Raw genomic sequence first — 12,324 nt, 5'->3', positions numbered from 1 at the left:
GTGTAGCAAATGTGAGATCGAGATACTCTAATTAGAGATTTCCAACTAAATTAAATAATTAACATTCTATGCATTCATTGGTATGACAAATATTGTGCTATTTTCCAGGGTCATTTTAGTGCAAACCCCACCCCAATTGGTCCTATCAAAAGATATAAGCAAAAGAAGTTGACAGTGTGCTGATGTTTGTGTACAGTAATTTCAATGCTTTTTACATATATCGCATGGTACCAAACACAATATTCAAAGTGTCATAAATCTAGATAGGAAACTAATAATGACATGAAATTTTCACCACATAACTACTTTATAGAGGACAGCATATGAGCTAGGTAAAGAGTGACCACTTCTTTGTAGACTGACGACACAGAATATTACATGAATAAAGCAAGTGATTCACAAATGTGACCGAATTTTGGAAAATCACCCATATGGGCGCATTTGACACCTAAAAGATTTAATGATCAAATCACAAACTTTATAGTGCAAATTTACCTGTTAATGATTGTAAACCAATCTCAATACCTTAAATTACGAGAAAATTCTTGAAATATTTTTAAAACTGTTCCCTGCTCTTATTAACAAACCACTAAACATGAAATTCTAATTATTTCACACACGCCCATATGGGTGATTTTCCAAAATTCAGTCACAAATGTACTATGTAATGCTAAGTATACACAGGTACCTAATGAATTTTCAAGGATAACTAACTAGAAAAATCAGTAATATTATATAACATGGTAAGTACTGTAATGGCATCACAAGTCACAATTAACAAATACTTCAGAAATATGACAATCAGATAACAAAATGTAAGACCAGTATGTGACCAGATTTTACAAAACCGATCCAAATCGCACATCAGGCAAAATCAAACTAACACCACCAGTGGATAGCTACACTATCGTACTACTAGTTTTGACCCTCAGTACTACTCAAACTACTCGAGGCTGGTTTTAACAGACGTCTTTTCTGGGTGGTGTGGAGTGCTCAAATGGCGGTTTCAGGCCTTGTGAAGGACCTGGCTTGGCAAGAATCAGTGGTTTACTGGTGGACAGCCATATAATGTTGGCCAGATGTTTTCTCTGTTGATTTCGATACATATCAGCCACTAGGGAGCCAGCACAGCCCTGTAATATCGTGTCTGGACTCCAATCGTGGTCTGCCTCCATTTTGAAGTCTATCTCTTGCCCTCCCCGCCACCCCCCACCCTCCACTCCCCACCCTCTACCCTCCACCCTTTTGTGAGCACTCGTGATACTACTTCGCTCATCCAACTGCTCAGATTTTCTATCTTATTTGGCGGGAAACTCTACAAGCAGCTACAAGTATTATTATTATATTATTATTATTAGTTTTACAACCACACCGTACATGTACAAAAATTATAGTTGATTACAGGAGTGTCGATGATAATTGGTGATTGCAGTAGGGTGGCTGATAGCTAAAGGCACGAACTGCCAATAGCTAATTACAAATACTAACTACCTACTTAAAATATACTACTTAATTACATATAGAGTAAAAAGGGGTAGTGTGTGTGTTGTTTGTACATGAAGAACAGGGACAGCAAAAATGAAATGTACAGGTATTTTTAGAGTTAAAATTGTTTAAAAAGTGATGCCATAGAAATTGGGTAAGTTGCTTTTTTATTGTCATATAAGATAAATTCAGGTCAATCAAGGGTAAAGAGTTCCATAATCTTGGTAGTCTGCAAAAATAAAAATGACGGTTTGAATTGGTTGTAGAAATACGATGGACTAACTTTCCTGATGATGATGATCTTGTTGTGGATACTGATGCTTTCATTGATATGAAGTTATTAATGTCAAAGTGAGGGTAGGGAGATTTGTAGGACTTTATGAAAAAAAGTAAATCACTTAGTTCGTATTGGTATATTAAAGGGAGTAAATCAAGTTGTATTAGTCTACTTTTGTAGGGTGAGTGATAGTCATTTAATATATACTTCGTTGCCCTCCTTTGAACTCTTTCCAGGAGTGAGATGTCTTTTAGTAAGTAGGGTCTCCATAGTTGGCTACAATATGTCAACCGTGATCGTACCAGTGTGAGGTATGGTAGCTTTTTGGCTATAGTAGAATGCGTTGAGAAAGTCCTCCGGATTAGTCCTAATCTTTTGTAAGCATTGGAAGCAGTAAATTCACAGTGGGTTGAGGACTTTAAAAATGATGATATGTGAACTCCTAGATCTTTTACACAATTGGATCGTACAATGGGTGTTCCGTTTATGGTAAAGTTATGTGAACCAAAATCCTTACCAAAATGAATGTGGAGAAACTTAGGTTCATTGAAAAATAGGTCATTAGTATTGCTCCAGTTAAATGCTTGGTTGAGTGCATTTTGTAAGGAAATAATGTCGGTAGGATTTGATATAATCTTAAAACATTTAGTGTCATCAGCGAATAGAGATAACAAGGCCAGTGTGACATGCAATGGTACTGTAGGTCATTGTTAAAAACTGCAAACAGAAGTGGACCTAGTATGCTTCCCTGAGGGACTCCTGAGAGGACGGGCACCATACGCGATAGAGAGTCATTAATACGCTCACACTGTTGCCTTGATCCGAGGTAGGCCTTAAACCAGTTCCAAAGGTTACCCCTGATTCCAAGAGACCACAATTTTGATAGTAACTTGTTGTGTAAAACCGAGTCGAAAGTCTTCTTGAAATCAAGGTAAATTACATCAACACTTCTATTAGCAGTTAAGGCTTCCTGGACTGTATTTGCTACTGTCAAAAGTTGTTGTATAGCAGATCTGTTTGGTAAGAACCCGAACTGAAATACTGTGAGTTGCTTTAACAAAAATGGCAAGGTTTTGTCATACACTAGCCTCTCTAGGACTTTGGACACAATGCACAGCAGAGAAATGGGTCTGTAATTATTCACTGCTGAACGATCGCCAGATTTGAAAATGGGTTTAATAGTGTGAGTCTGCCATTCTGCAGGAAGAGTACTATTCGCTATGCATTTAGCAAATAGGTGATAGACAGGATAGTATAGGGCTGGTGCACTTATTTTCCATACCTTAGGACTAATATGATCAATTCCTTGGGCCTTATTTGGATCAAGGGCAGTGAGAGCATCATACACGTCATGTGGTGAAATAGTGATGTTGTCCAGGATGTTGCTGTTGGGTGGGGAGTCCAATACAGTATTTAAGGTTGATGAGGAATCTCTGGTAAAGACCGAGAAGAAATATTCTTTAAATAAGTTTGCCTGATCATGATCAGTGCTGGCACTGGAACAGTAGTTGTAATGCATTGTAGTTGGAAAACTACTATAGTTGGTAAGAAGGGAAAGGTATTTGTAGATGGAACTGTTCCTGTTCGTGGAAAATTGGTTGATTAGATTATTTTCATAGTTGTGTTTGGCATCACTGGCAGCAATTTGAATATTCTGCTCAGCAGTCTGGAGCTTAGTCTGGTTAGAAGGTGAAGGGTTTGATGTATACTTCGTCTCATTGAGTGCAATTGGTTTAGCTGGTGTTGAAGGGAGGAGGTGAACCATTTGGGGCGCTGATGAGCTTTGATGGTAATCCTAGGAACAAACATCGATAATGCTTGATATATTAAGTGCTTTAGGAAGCTCCACAAGGTCTCAACATTGCTTGTATTAAAATAGTCAGCATAGTCTTGTGATTGTAAGAAAAGTAGTAAACCATCCCAGTTGGCTTTGGAGTAGTTGTACACTGACTTATGGACTTTATGTGGTACAGTAGATGGATGGTCCACTAAAAAAGTAAAGTGTATTAGGTAATGGTCTGAAGACAGGCCACAAGGTAGGGGCGTAATCACTTGTATGTCATTAATGATGATAGTGTTGGAAAGTATCACATCGAGTATATTTCCAGTAATGTGGGTAGGAGTGGAGATAAGTTGCTCCAGGTTGAGCTCAAAATAAAGTCACAAAAGTCAGTGGACTGTGGGGTAGAGCCTGACATTGTGCCCCAGTTGATGTTGGGAAGGTTAAAGTCCCCAAGCAGAATTAGATCTTCATTGAGATTGTTTGTACTTATGAGACTTTGCAGCAAAGAAAAGTATGATTGGTCAGTATTAGGTGGAATATACAAGAGAATTACGGTAAGAGTTTGACTATGTGTAGATATTGAAATGACCAACATTTCGGCGCCATTAGGTGAGAGGATCAGGTTGGAGGAAATATAGTTCTTGATCGCCAGCAGCACTGGATGTGGCTTGAAAGGTAACAGATTGATGCATCTTTTGTGTAAATGTCATACGGCTTGCTATCCTTGGATAGTTATGCTGGCTTCAATTCTTTAAAACCGTTAATCTCGAAACTTCTAATGTGCGATTTGGATCGTTTTTCCAAAATCCAGTCACATATTATTATTAAAATAGATTTTTTTGGACACTGTTCAGCTTTATTTGTCACATTGTAAGCACTAAGGATAATAATTATTATATAACACAATGACATCACTACTGTATACTACAAAGAGAAATTATAAATAGTTTCTGACCAAAATTACAATCACTGAAGCTGCTATAAAATGGATCAAAATAGCAGTAAATACACCAGAATTTAATAATTCTTTCCTAAAAGAAACTGACCAGCATCTCTACCTGGGGATCATGTTGAATAAGACATTGTCATGGTCGTCACACATATCAAATCTAGCTAAGAAAGCATCTAATACTTTAAATTTTATAAAGCGTAATCTGAGTGATTGTTCAAGAGAAGTAAAAGCACAAGCATATCTTACCATGGTAAGACCCCAAATAGAGTTTGCCTCAGTTGTTTGGGACTCCTGTTATAATGTTGATGTAGACAATTTGGAAAAAATCCAGCGTAGAGCAGCCAGGTGGGTCATCAGTGATTACAACAGAACTAGCTCTGTGACACAAATATTAAATCAACTATCCTGGCCTACCCTACGGACACGACGAAAGATATCTAGACTGCAACTGCTCCACAAAATCCTCCATCAAGACACATCCCTATCAATTCCCCCGTATTATCAATCCGTAGAGAGACAAACAAGACACTATCATCCCTTGCATTTTATCCTGCCCACACCATCAACAACATCTTATCAACAATCATTTTACTCAAGATCAATCAAAGAATGGAATGAACTGCCTGTATTTATTATAGAGATGACAAACTATGATGAGTTTAGCTACAACTAACTTGATATCACACTTTACAAACAATCAACACCACATTAGTTAGTATATAATTGTACCTAATACTGTGATTCCCTTTTTTTTTTCCTGGGCACACCAGCTGTGCTGACTGCCCAGTAATCATAAATAAAAAATAAATAACATCAGGTAAGTGTGAAGCCATGTAAGGTTGGTATCACATGCCAGTCTCCACTTTTGAAAAGATTATGCTCACATACCATTAGGGAGAGGAAGTTTCCATAACACGGAGTTAGGATATTACTGTGTATTACTATACTCTAAAAGATGCACATTGTGCATGTAGTCTAGAAACCGCTTAACAGGTAGTACTGCAACATCAAATTGTTTCGAAGAGCAAGTGCACATGATTTCACCATAGGCGGCGGAAAGGGGGGAGGGGGGGGGCTAGGGGGCTGAAGCCCCCCCTCAGAATGATATCACACCGAAATTATCTTTCTTGGAGTGGGGCTGAAAACTGTGATAAAGATCGAGATACTCTAATAGAGCAGTCACTCTATAATAAAGTAGTCGGTGTGTAGCGAGTTATGTAAGGATTTTTATGTAGTTTATCATCTAGAAATGGTAGCTGGTGAGGTGGAAAGCTCTTGTCAGTTGGTTATGACTTTTTTTTTTTTTTGGTCTAATCTTACCGAACTATAGAAATAAGTCTGGGTCAGCCCAGCCCCCCCTCATATCAACTACTTCCTCCGCCGCTGGATTTCACTATAATTATAGCTATCTAATCAAAAACAGCTAAGCTGTAAAAAAGGTGTGGCCCCAAAAAGGCCATGGTGAAAAAAGATGTGAAATCCAAGGTGGCGGCCAAGAAATGGTTGTGATATTATGGTAGGTTAATGGTAACAATTTTAATAACGACAATTCAGGTGAATTTGGTCTTGGCACAAAATTCACCTGAATTGTTGTTATTAAAATTTTTACCATTAACCTACCATCACAGCCATTTCTTGGCCGCCACCTTGGATTTCACATCTTTTTTCACCATGGCCTTTTTGGGGCCGCACCTTTTTTTACAGCTTAGCTGTTTTTGATTATAGTATGCTCACGTTGAGCTGAATCCTGAAAAACAGCTAAAAATTAAAAGTGGACTTTTTCGCAACAAAGTTAACATTTCAGCCAACCAGATGATTATTGGTAACAACAAAGGTGTCAACAACAGACACGTACGGTTTGGCTCCATTACAAGTTTGGGAAAGGGCTATAATGGACACTGTACTTTTATGGCTTCCCTATAGGAAATGTATTGTGGAAATTTTGATTGGCCGTAAATACTATGTCAAGCATTTGAACAAAAAGATTTTGAAATATTTTTAGCGGGTCAAGCAGTACTACAAATGAGCAAAATTTCAAGATCATGTGTATTAGCATCCATGAGTTATTAAATGTTTTTGAGGATTCAGCTCAACACGAACATAGTATAGATTTCACTTCTTTTTGTGTTTGTATACCCCAAAGCTGGCCATAGGCCGGCTTTGGGGATTTTCTTTTCTTTACCACAGGAAGAAGAAAAGATGAAGCAGATGTTAAATATTTTAAATATTTCTGATTTTATCAGTCAATGTACAAATTATATAATACATATATTTATTACAGAACACTCTACACGGTGGTTTCTTTATACCTGAACACTCTACAAAGTGACTTCTTCTAACTGATATTTCTACAGGGTGATTTGTTTGTAGCTGAACTCTTTACATGATGGTTTCTTCGCAGCTGAACTCTCTACATGGTGGTTTCTTTGCAACTGAACTCTCTACAAGGTGGCTTCTTCTAGCTGATATTTCTACAGGATTTGTTTGTACTGTAGCTGAACTCTCTACATGATGGTTTCTTTGCAGCTGAACTCTCTACAAGGTAACTTCTTCTAGCTGATGTCTCTACAGGGTCACTTGTTTGTAGTTGAACTCTCTACATGATGGTTTCTTTGTAGCTGAACTCTCTACAAAGTAACTTCTTCAACTGATGTCTCTACAGGGTCACTAGTTTGTAGCTGAACTCTCTACATGGTGGTTTCTTTGTAACTGAACTCTCTACAAGGTGACTTCTTCTAGCTGATCTTTCTACAAGGTGATTTGTTTATAGTTGAACTCTCTACATGATGGTTTCTTTGCAGCTGATCTCTATACAGAGTGACCTGTTTGTAGCTGAACTCTCTACATGATGGTTTCTTTGTAGCTGAACTCTTAACAAGGTAATTTCTTCTATCTGATCTCTGTACAGGGTGAATTGTTTGTAGCTGAACTCTCTACAAGGTAACTTCTTCTAGCTGATCTCTCTATACAGGGTGATTTGTTTGTAGCTGAACTCTCTACAGGTGATTTGTTTGTAGCTGAACTCTCTACAAGGTAACTTCTTCTAGCTGATCTCTCTACAGGGAGATTTGTTTGTAGCTGAACTCTCTACAGGTGATTTGTTTGAAGTTGAACTCTTTTAATGATGGTTTCTTTGTAGCTGAACTCTCTACAAGCAAACTTCTTCTAGCTGATCTCTCTACATGGTGATTTGTTTGTAGCTGAATTCTGTATAGGTAATTTGTTTGCAGCTGAGCTCTTTAAATAATGGTTTCTTTGTAGCTGAACTCTCTCAAGGTAACTTCTTCTAGCTGATGTCTTTACAGGGTCACTAGTTTGTAGCTGAATTTTCTACATGGTGGTTTCTTTGTAACTGAACTCTCTACAAGGTGACTTTTTCTAGCTCATCTTTCTACAGGGTGATTTATTTGTAGCTGAATTCTGTACAGGTGATTTGTTTGCAGCTGAGCTCTTTAAAGAATGGTTTCTTTGTAGCTGAATTCTCTACAAGGTAACTTCTTCTAGCTGATGTCTCTACAAAGTTACTAGTTTGTAGCTGAGCTCTCTACATGGTGGTTTCTTTGTTACTGAACTCTCTACAAGGTGACCTCTTCTAGCTGATCTTTCTACAGGGTGATTTGTTTGAAGCTGAACTCTCTACAAGGTAACTTCTTCTAGCTGATCTCTCTACAGGGAGATTTGTTTGTAGCTGAACTCTCTACATGATGGTTTCTTTGTAGCTGAACTCTCTACAAGGTGACTTCTTCTAGCTGATCTTTCTACAGGGTGATTTGTTTGTAGATGAACTCTCTACAAAGAACTTCTTCAAACTGATCTCTGTACAGGGTGAATTGTTTGTAGCTGAACTCTCTACAAGGTACTGTAACTTCTTTTATCTGATCTCTATACAGAGTGACTTATTTGTAGCTGAACTCTCTAAGTGATGGTTTCTTTGTAGCTGAATTCTCTAAATGGTAACTTCTTCTAGCTGATCTTTCTACAGGGCAATTTGTTTGTAGCTGAATTCTCCACAAGGTAATTTGGTTGCAACTGAACTCTCTACATGGTAATTTCTTGTAGCCGAGCTCTCTACAAGGTGACTTCTTCTAGCTGAACTCTCTACAGAGTGATCTTTTCGTAGCTGAAACTCTCTACAGGGTGATTTGTCTGTAGCTGAACTCTCTACATGATGGATTCTTTGTAACTGAACTCTCTACAAGGTGACTTCTTCTTGCTGAACTCTCTACAGGGTGAATTGTTTGTAGCTGATCTCTCTACATGATAGTTTCTTTGTAGTTGAATTCTCTACAAGGTGACTTCTTCTAGCTGAACTCTCTACAGGGTGATCTTTTTGTAGATGATCTCTCTACAGAGTGATTTGTTTGCAGCTGGCCTCTCTACATGATGGTTTCTTTGTAGCTGAACGCTCTACAAGGTAACCTCTTCTAGCTGATCTCTCTACAGGGTAAACTGTTTGCAGCCGAACTCTGATTTAAACGCTCTACAGGGTGATTTCTTTGCAGCTGAACTCTCTACATGATGGTTTATTTGTAATTGAACTCTCTACAAGGTAACTTCTTCTAGCTGATCTTTCTACAGGGTGGTTTGTTTGTAGCTGAATTCTCTACAAGGTGATTTATTTGCAGCTGAACTCTCTATAGGGTGAATTTTCTAGCTGAATTCTCTACAGGGTGATCTTTTCGTAACTGAACTCTCTCCAGGGTGATTTTTTTCAGCTGAACTCTCTACATGATGGTTTCTTTGTAGCTGAACTCTCTACAAGGTGACTTCTTCTAGCTGATTTCTCTACAGGGTGATTTGTTTGCAGCTGAACTCTCTACATGGTGCATAGTTTTTTTGTAACTGAGCTCTCTACAAGGTGGCTTCTTCTAGCTGATCTCTCTACAGGGTAATTTGTTTCTAGGTGAACTCTCTACAGGGTGACTTGCCTGTAGCTGAATTGTCTATCAGATTAACTGGTTGTAGTTGAATTCCCTACAGAATAAGTTGCAATGTAATATAATTCTTTGATGGAGTAAGTTATAAACGTAGCCGAATGCTCTATTAGGGTGACTGTTCTATTAGAGTATCTCGATCTCGCATTTGCAACACGTAGTTGGCTTTCGAAAGTGGTTTGTAATCCGATTCTTCTGTACTACTGCAAGGACTTTCTATGATGATTATTCCAGCTACACACCGATTTTCAGCTGATTGCTCTAAGCGGTTTGCCTGGTAGGCGTGAAAACTAATAGTTTTTCTATTCATAAAAAATCGATTGCGTAATTGTGACACAGGTTGGGTTTTGTGTCATATCTCCATGGTCTTCATCTCGATTCTCTTCAAACCACAAAAAGGCATTCCTACGATGGTTACTCCATTTACATATCAATTTTCAACTCATTCCTCCAAGTGGTTTATCCTGTAGGCGTGACAGACCTTCGACCTTATTTTACGCACATAATCGGTAATAACACCGTGAATATTCTTCGGATTCGTACCAAAGTTGGTACTGAGATCCGCCTTAATGAGCCCTTCAAGTGTGCCAAATTTCAGCCCGATTGGAGCACGAATTCGTGTTTTATGGTGGATTTTGCTAAGTGTTCGAAATGAAGAAGAAGTAGAAGAAAAAAGCGAAGAAATTAAAACGAAATTTTGTTTGCTCGTATCTCGGAAATGGCTGGACCGATTTTCTTCACATTTGGTATGTAGACTCCCATAACTGGCTGACACGTCTGTAGGAAATGTGGTTCCAATCGGATAAGGGATCACAGAGCTACATAGGTGTGACAATTGCGTTTTCTTTCTTCCTGTTAATATACTTACGGTGTGGCGCGCCGGCTTCTTGGGCCGCACGACACACTATCGTGTGTCTTGATATTTTACTAAGTTCGATTGGTATAGGAATAAATGGTGAAACAAGGAAGCTGCCTATAGATCTACACCTGCTGATATACCTACTAGGACATATAACAATGACTAAATAGGGTTTAAAATAATGTCCACTAGTATATCAGCAGGTGTAGGCAACCTCCCTTAACTGCTCCACTATTTTTTTCTTATGATACCTAATCAAACTTAAAAACTCTAAATTTTTCTTTGTACTTGTTTGTTTACATTTTTGTAACATAATTATGACTGGTGAACCTTTGCATACCACATCAAAAGCAAGAATGACACAAGTATGTTCAGAGTATGCACTCCATGAAGTGGCCATTACACATGTACAGTTAGCTATGTTCAGCCCGTAGTGTTGTATCCATTACATGCTACTGCAAATGGATGCCTTGCACTGTTAGCAAAGGTAAATTTATGTAACGTTGCAAGTACAGAGCTTTAATGTAGGAATCTTAGTGTATACTGAACATGATTATTAATTGGCGTGCCTTTTTGGCACTGCATGTGTGGGAAGCCAAGCATCTATTGTTTATAATGGATTCACAGTATCACACCTCATTTGATGGTGAAGCTCACTATGCATATGTATATACACTAAAAGGAATTCTGGGTATAGCATTACATAATGTGTGAAACTAGCCTGACCAGCTGCCAGTCACTGTAAAGTGACATAACATACTACATTTTTGTATTGCGTAGTGATATTACTACTTTCAAACAGCTGGCTTTACCCACAAGATGACTCCTGTGCATATCTTTAAGTCCACATGATCACCAGGTAGTATGTAGACCAGTACACCTGCCTGTGTGCAACTTTTCTAGAGAAAGGTAAACCAATGTTTTGAAGTACATTTATATCATTATAGTCATGGTCTCCTATTCACAGTGACACACTGAACACCTTGATCAGTGGTTGGCATACAGTGTGGATATATTCATTGGTGTGTTGAATGAAAATGTATATTTGGTATAGCTAGTTGTGTGGGACTGCATGAACCAGCTTGGAGAGTTTGTTTGGAAATGGCTTAACTCTACTACAGAGAACTTCACTTAGCAGCCACCTCTATCCTCAACAACACAGCTAGACTTATACTTTATGACTTCACACTAATTAGTCCACCTCATATTAAGGACAAACGTTTGGTCCCATGGGTGCCCTATTAATAAGGTTTCACTGTACAGATCATATAAGGAAGCTGACAGTAATGCAGTGTCAGCAGCTACAACACACACAACATTAATTACAAGTACACAAAAAATTGGAATTTTCAAATAGAGTAGGGACCATAGGTACTGAAACAAGCTGGAGTAGTGCACGATATTAAATCACAGTGAAACAATAAGAAGTGTTATATCCCTACTGTGCATTTCCATTATGGTATCTTGAGTACAGTAGGGTTATAACACTTCTTATTGTTTTACTATGATTCAATATTGTACACTACTCCAGCTTGTTTCAGTACCTTTTATCGATGTGCTATGGTCCTTACTCTAGTTGAAAACTCCAAATTTTTTGGGCGCTTGTTTGTTAACTTTTTTGCGACTGGTGAATCCACACATACCACATAAAAAATGGCACTGTGCACCCCAGCTACCAATTATCGTCTGAAAAGTGAAGTATCTATCCATTACACCTCAATCATTGTCAGCTATGTTCAACCTGTTACACAGCATTGCAAATCAAGAACTGTTTGAAAAGCACCTCTGCAATCAAAGTAGCCACTATATGAAAAATACGGACAATTTCCGTTACGGAGGGAAGCCATCACGTGCTACCGCCAAATCGACACCTTTCACTGTCAGCAAAGATGAATGGGACACAAAGGAGGAGACTGGTAGGTCCATAAACAATGTATTTTATGTACTGTGGTATGCCACAAGGCAGCTCTCGGGCCGAAGCAATGTCAAACAGTGAAAAAATCAAGCCGCCATTATCAAGTTATACACTTGTCT

This window comes from Dysidea avara, chromosome 1 (genome assembly GCF_963678975.1).
Source record: "Dysidea avara chromosome 1, odDysAvar1.4, whole genome shotgun sequence".
Lineage (NCBI taxonomy): Eukaryota > Metazoa > Porifera > Demospongiae > Dictyoceratida > Dysideidae > Dysidea > Dysidea avara.
Note: the sequence above shows the minus strand (reverse complement) of the source record.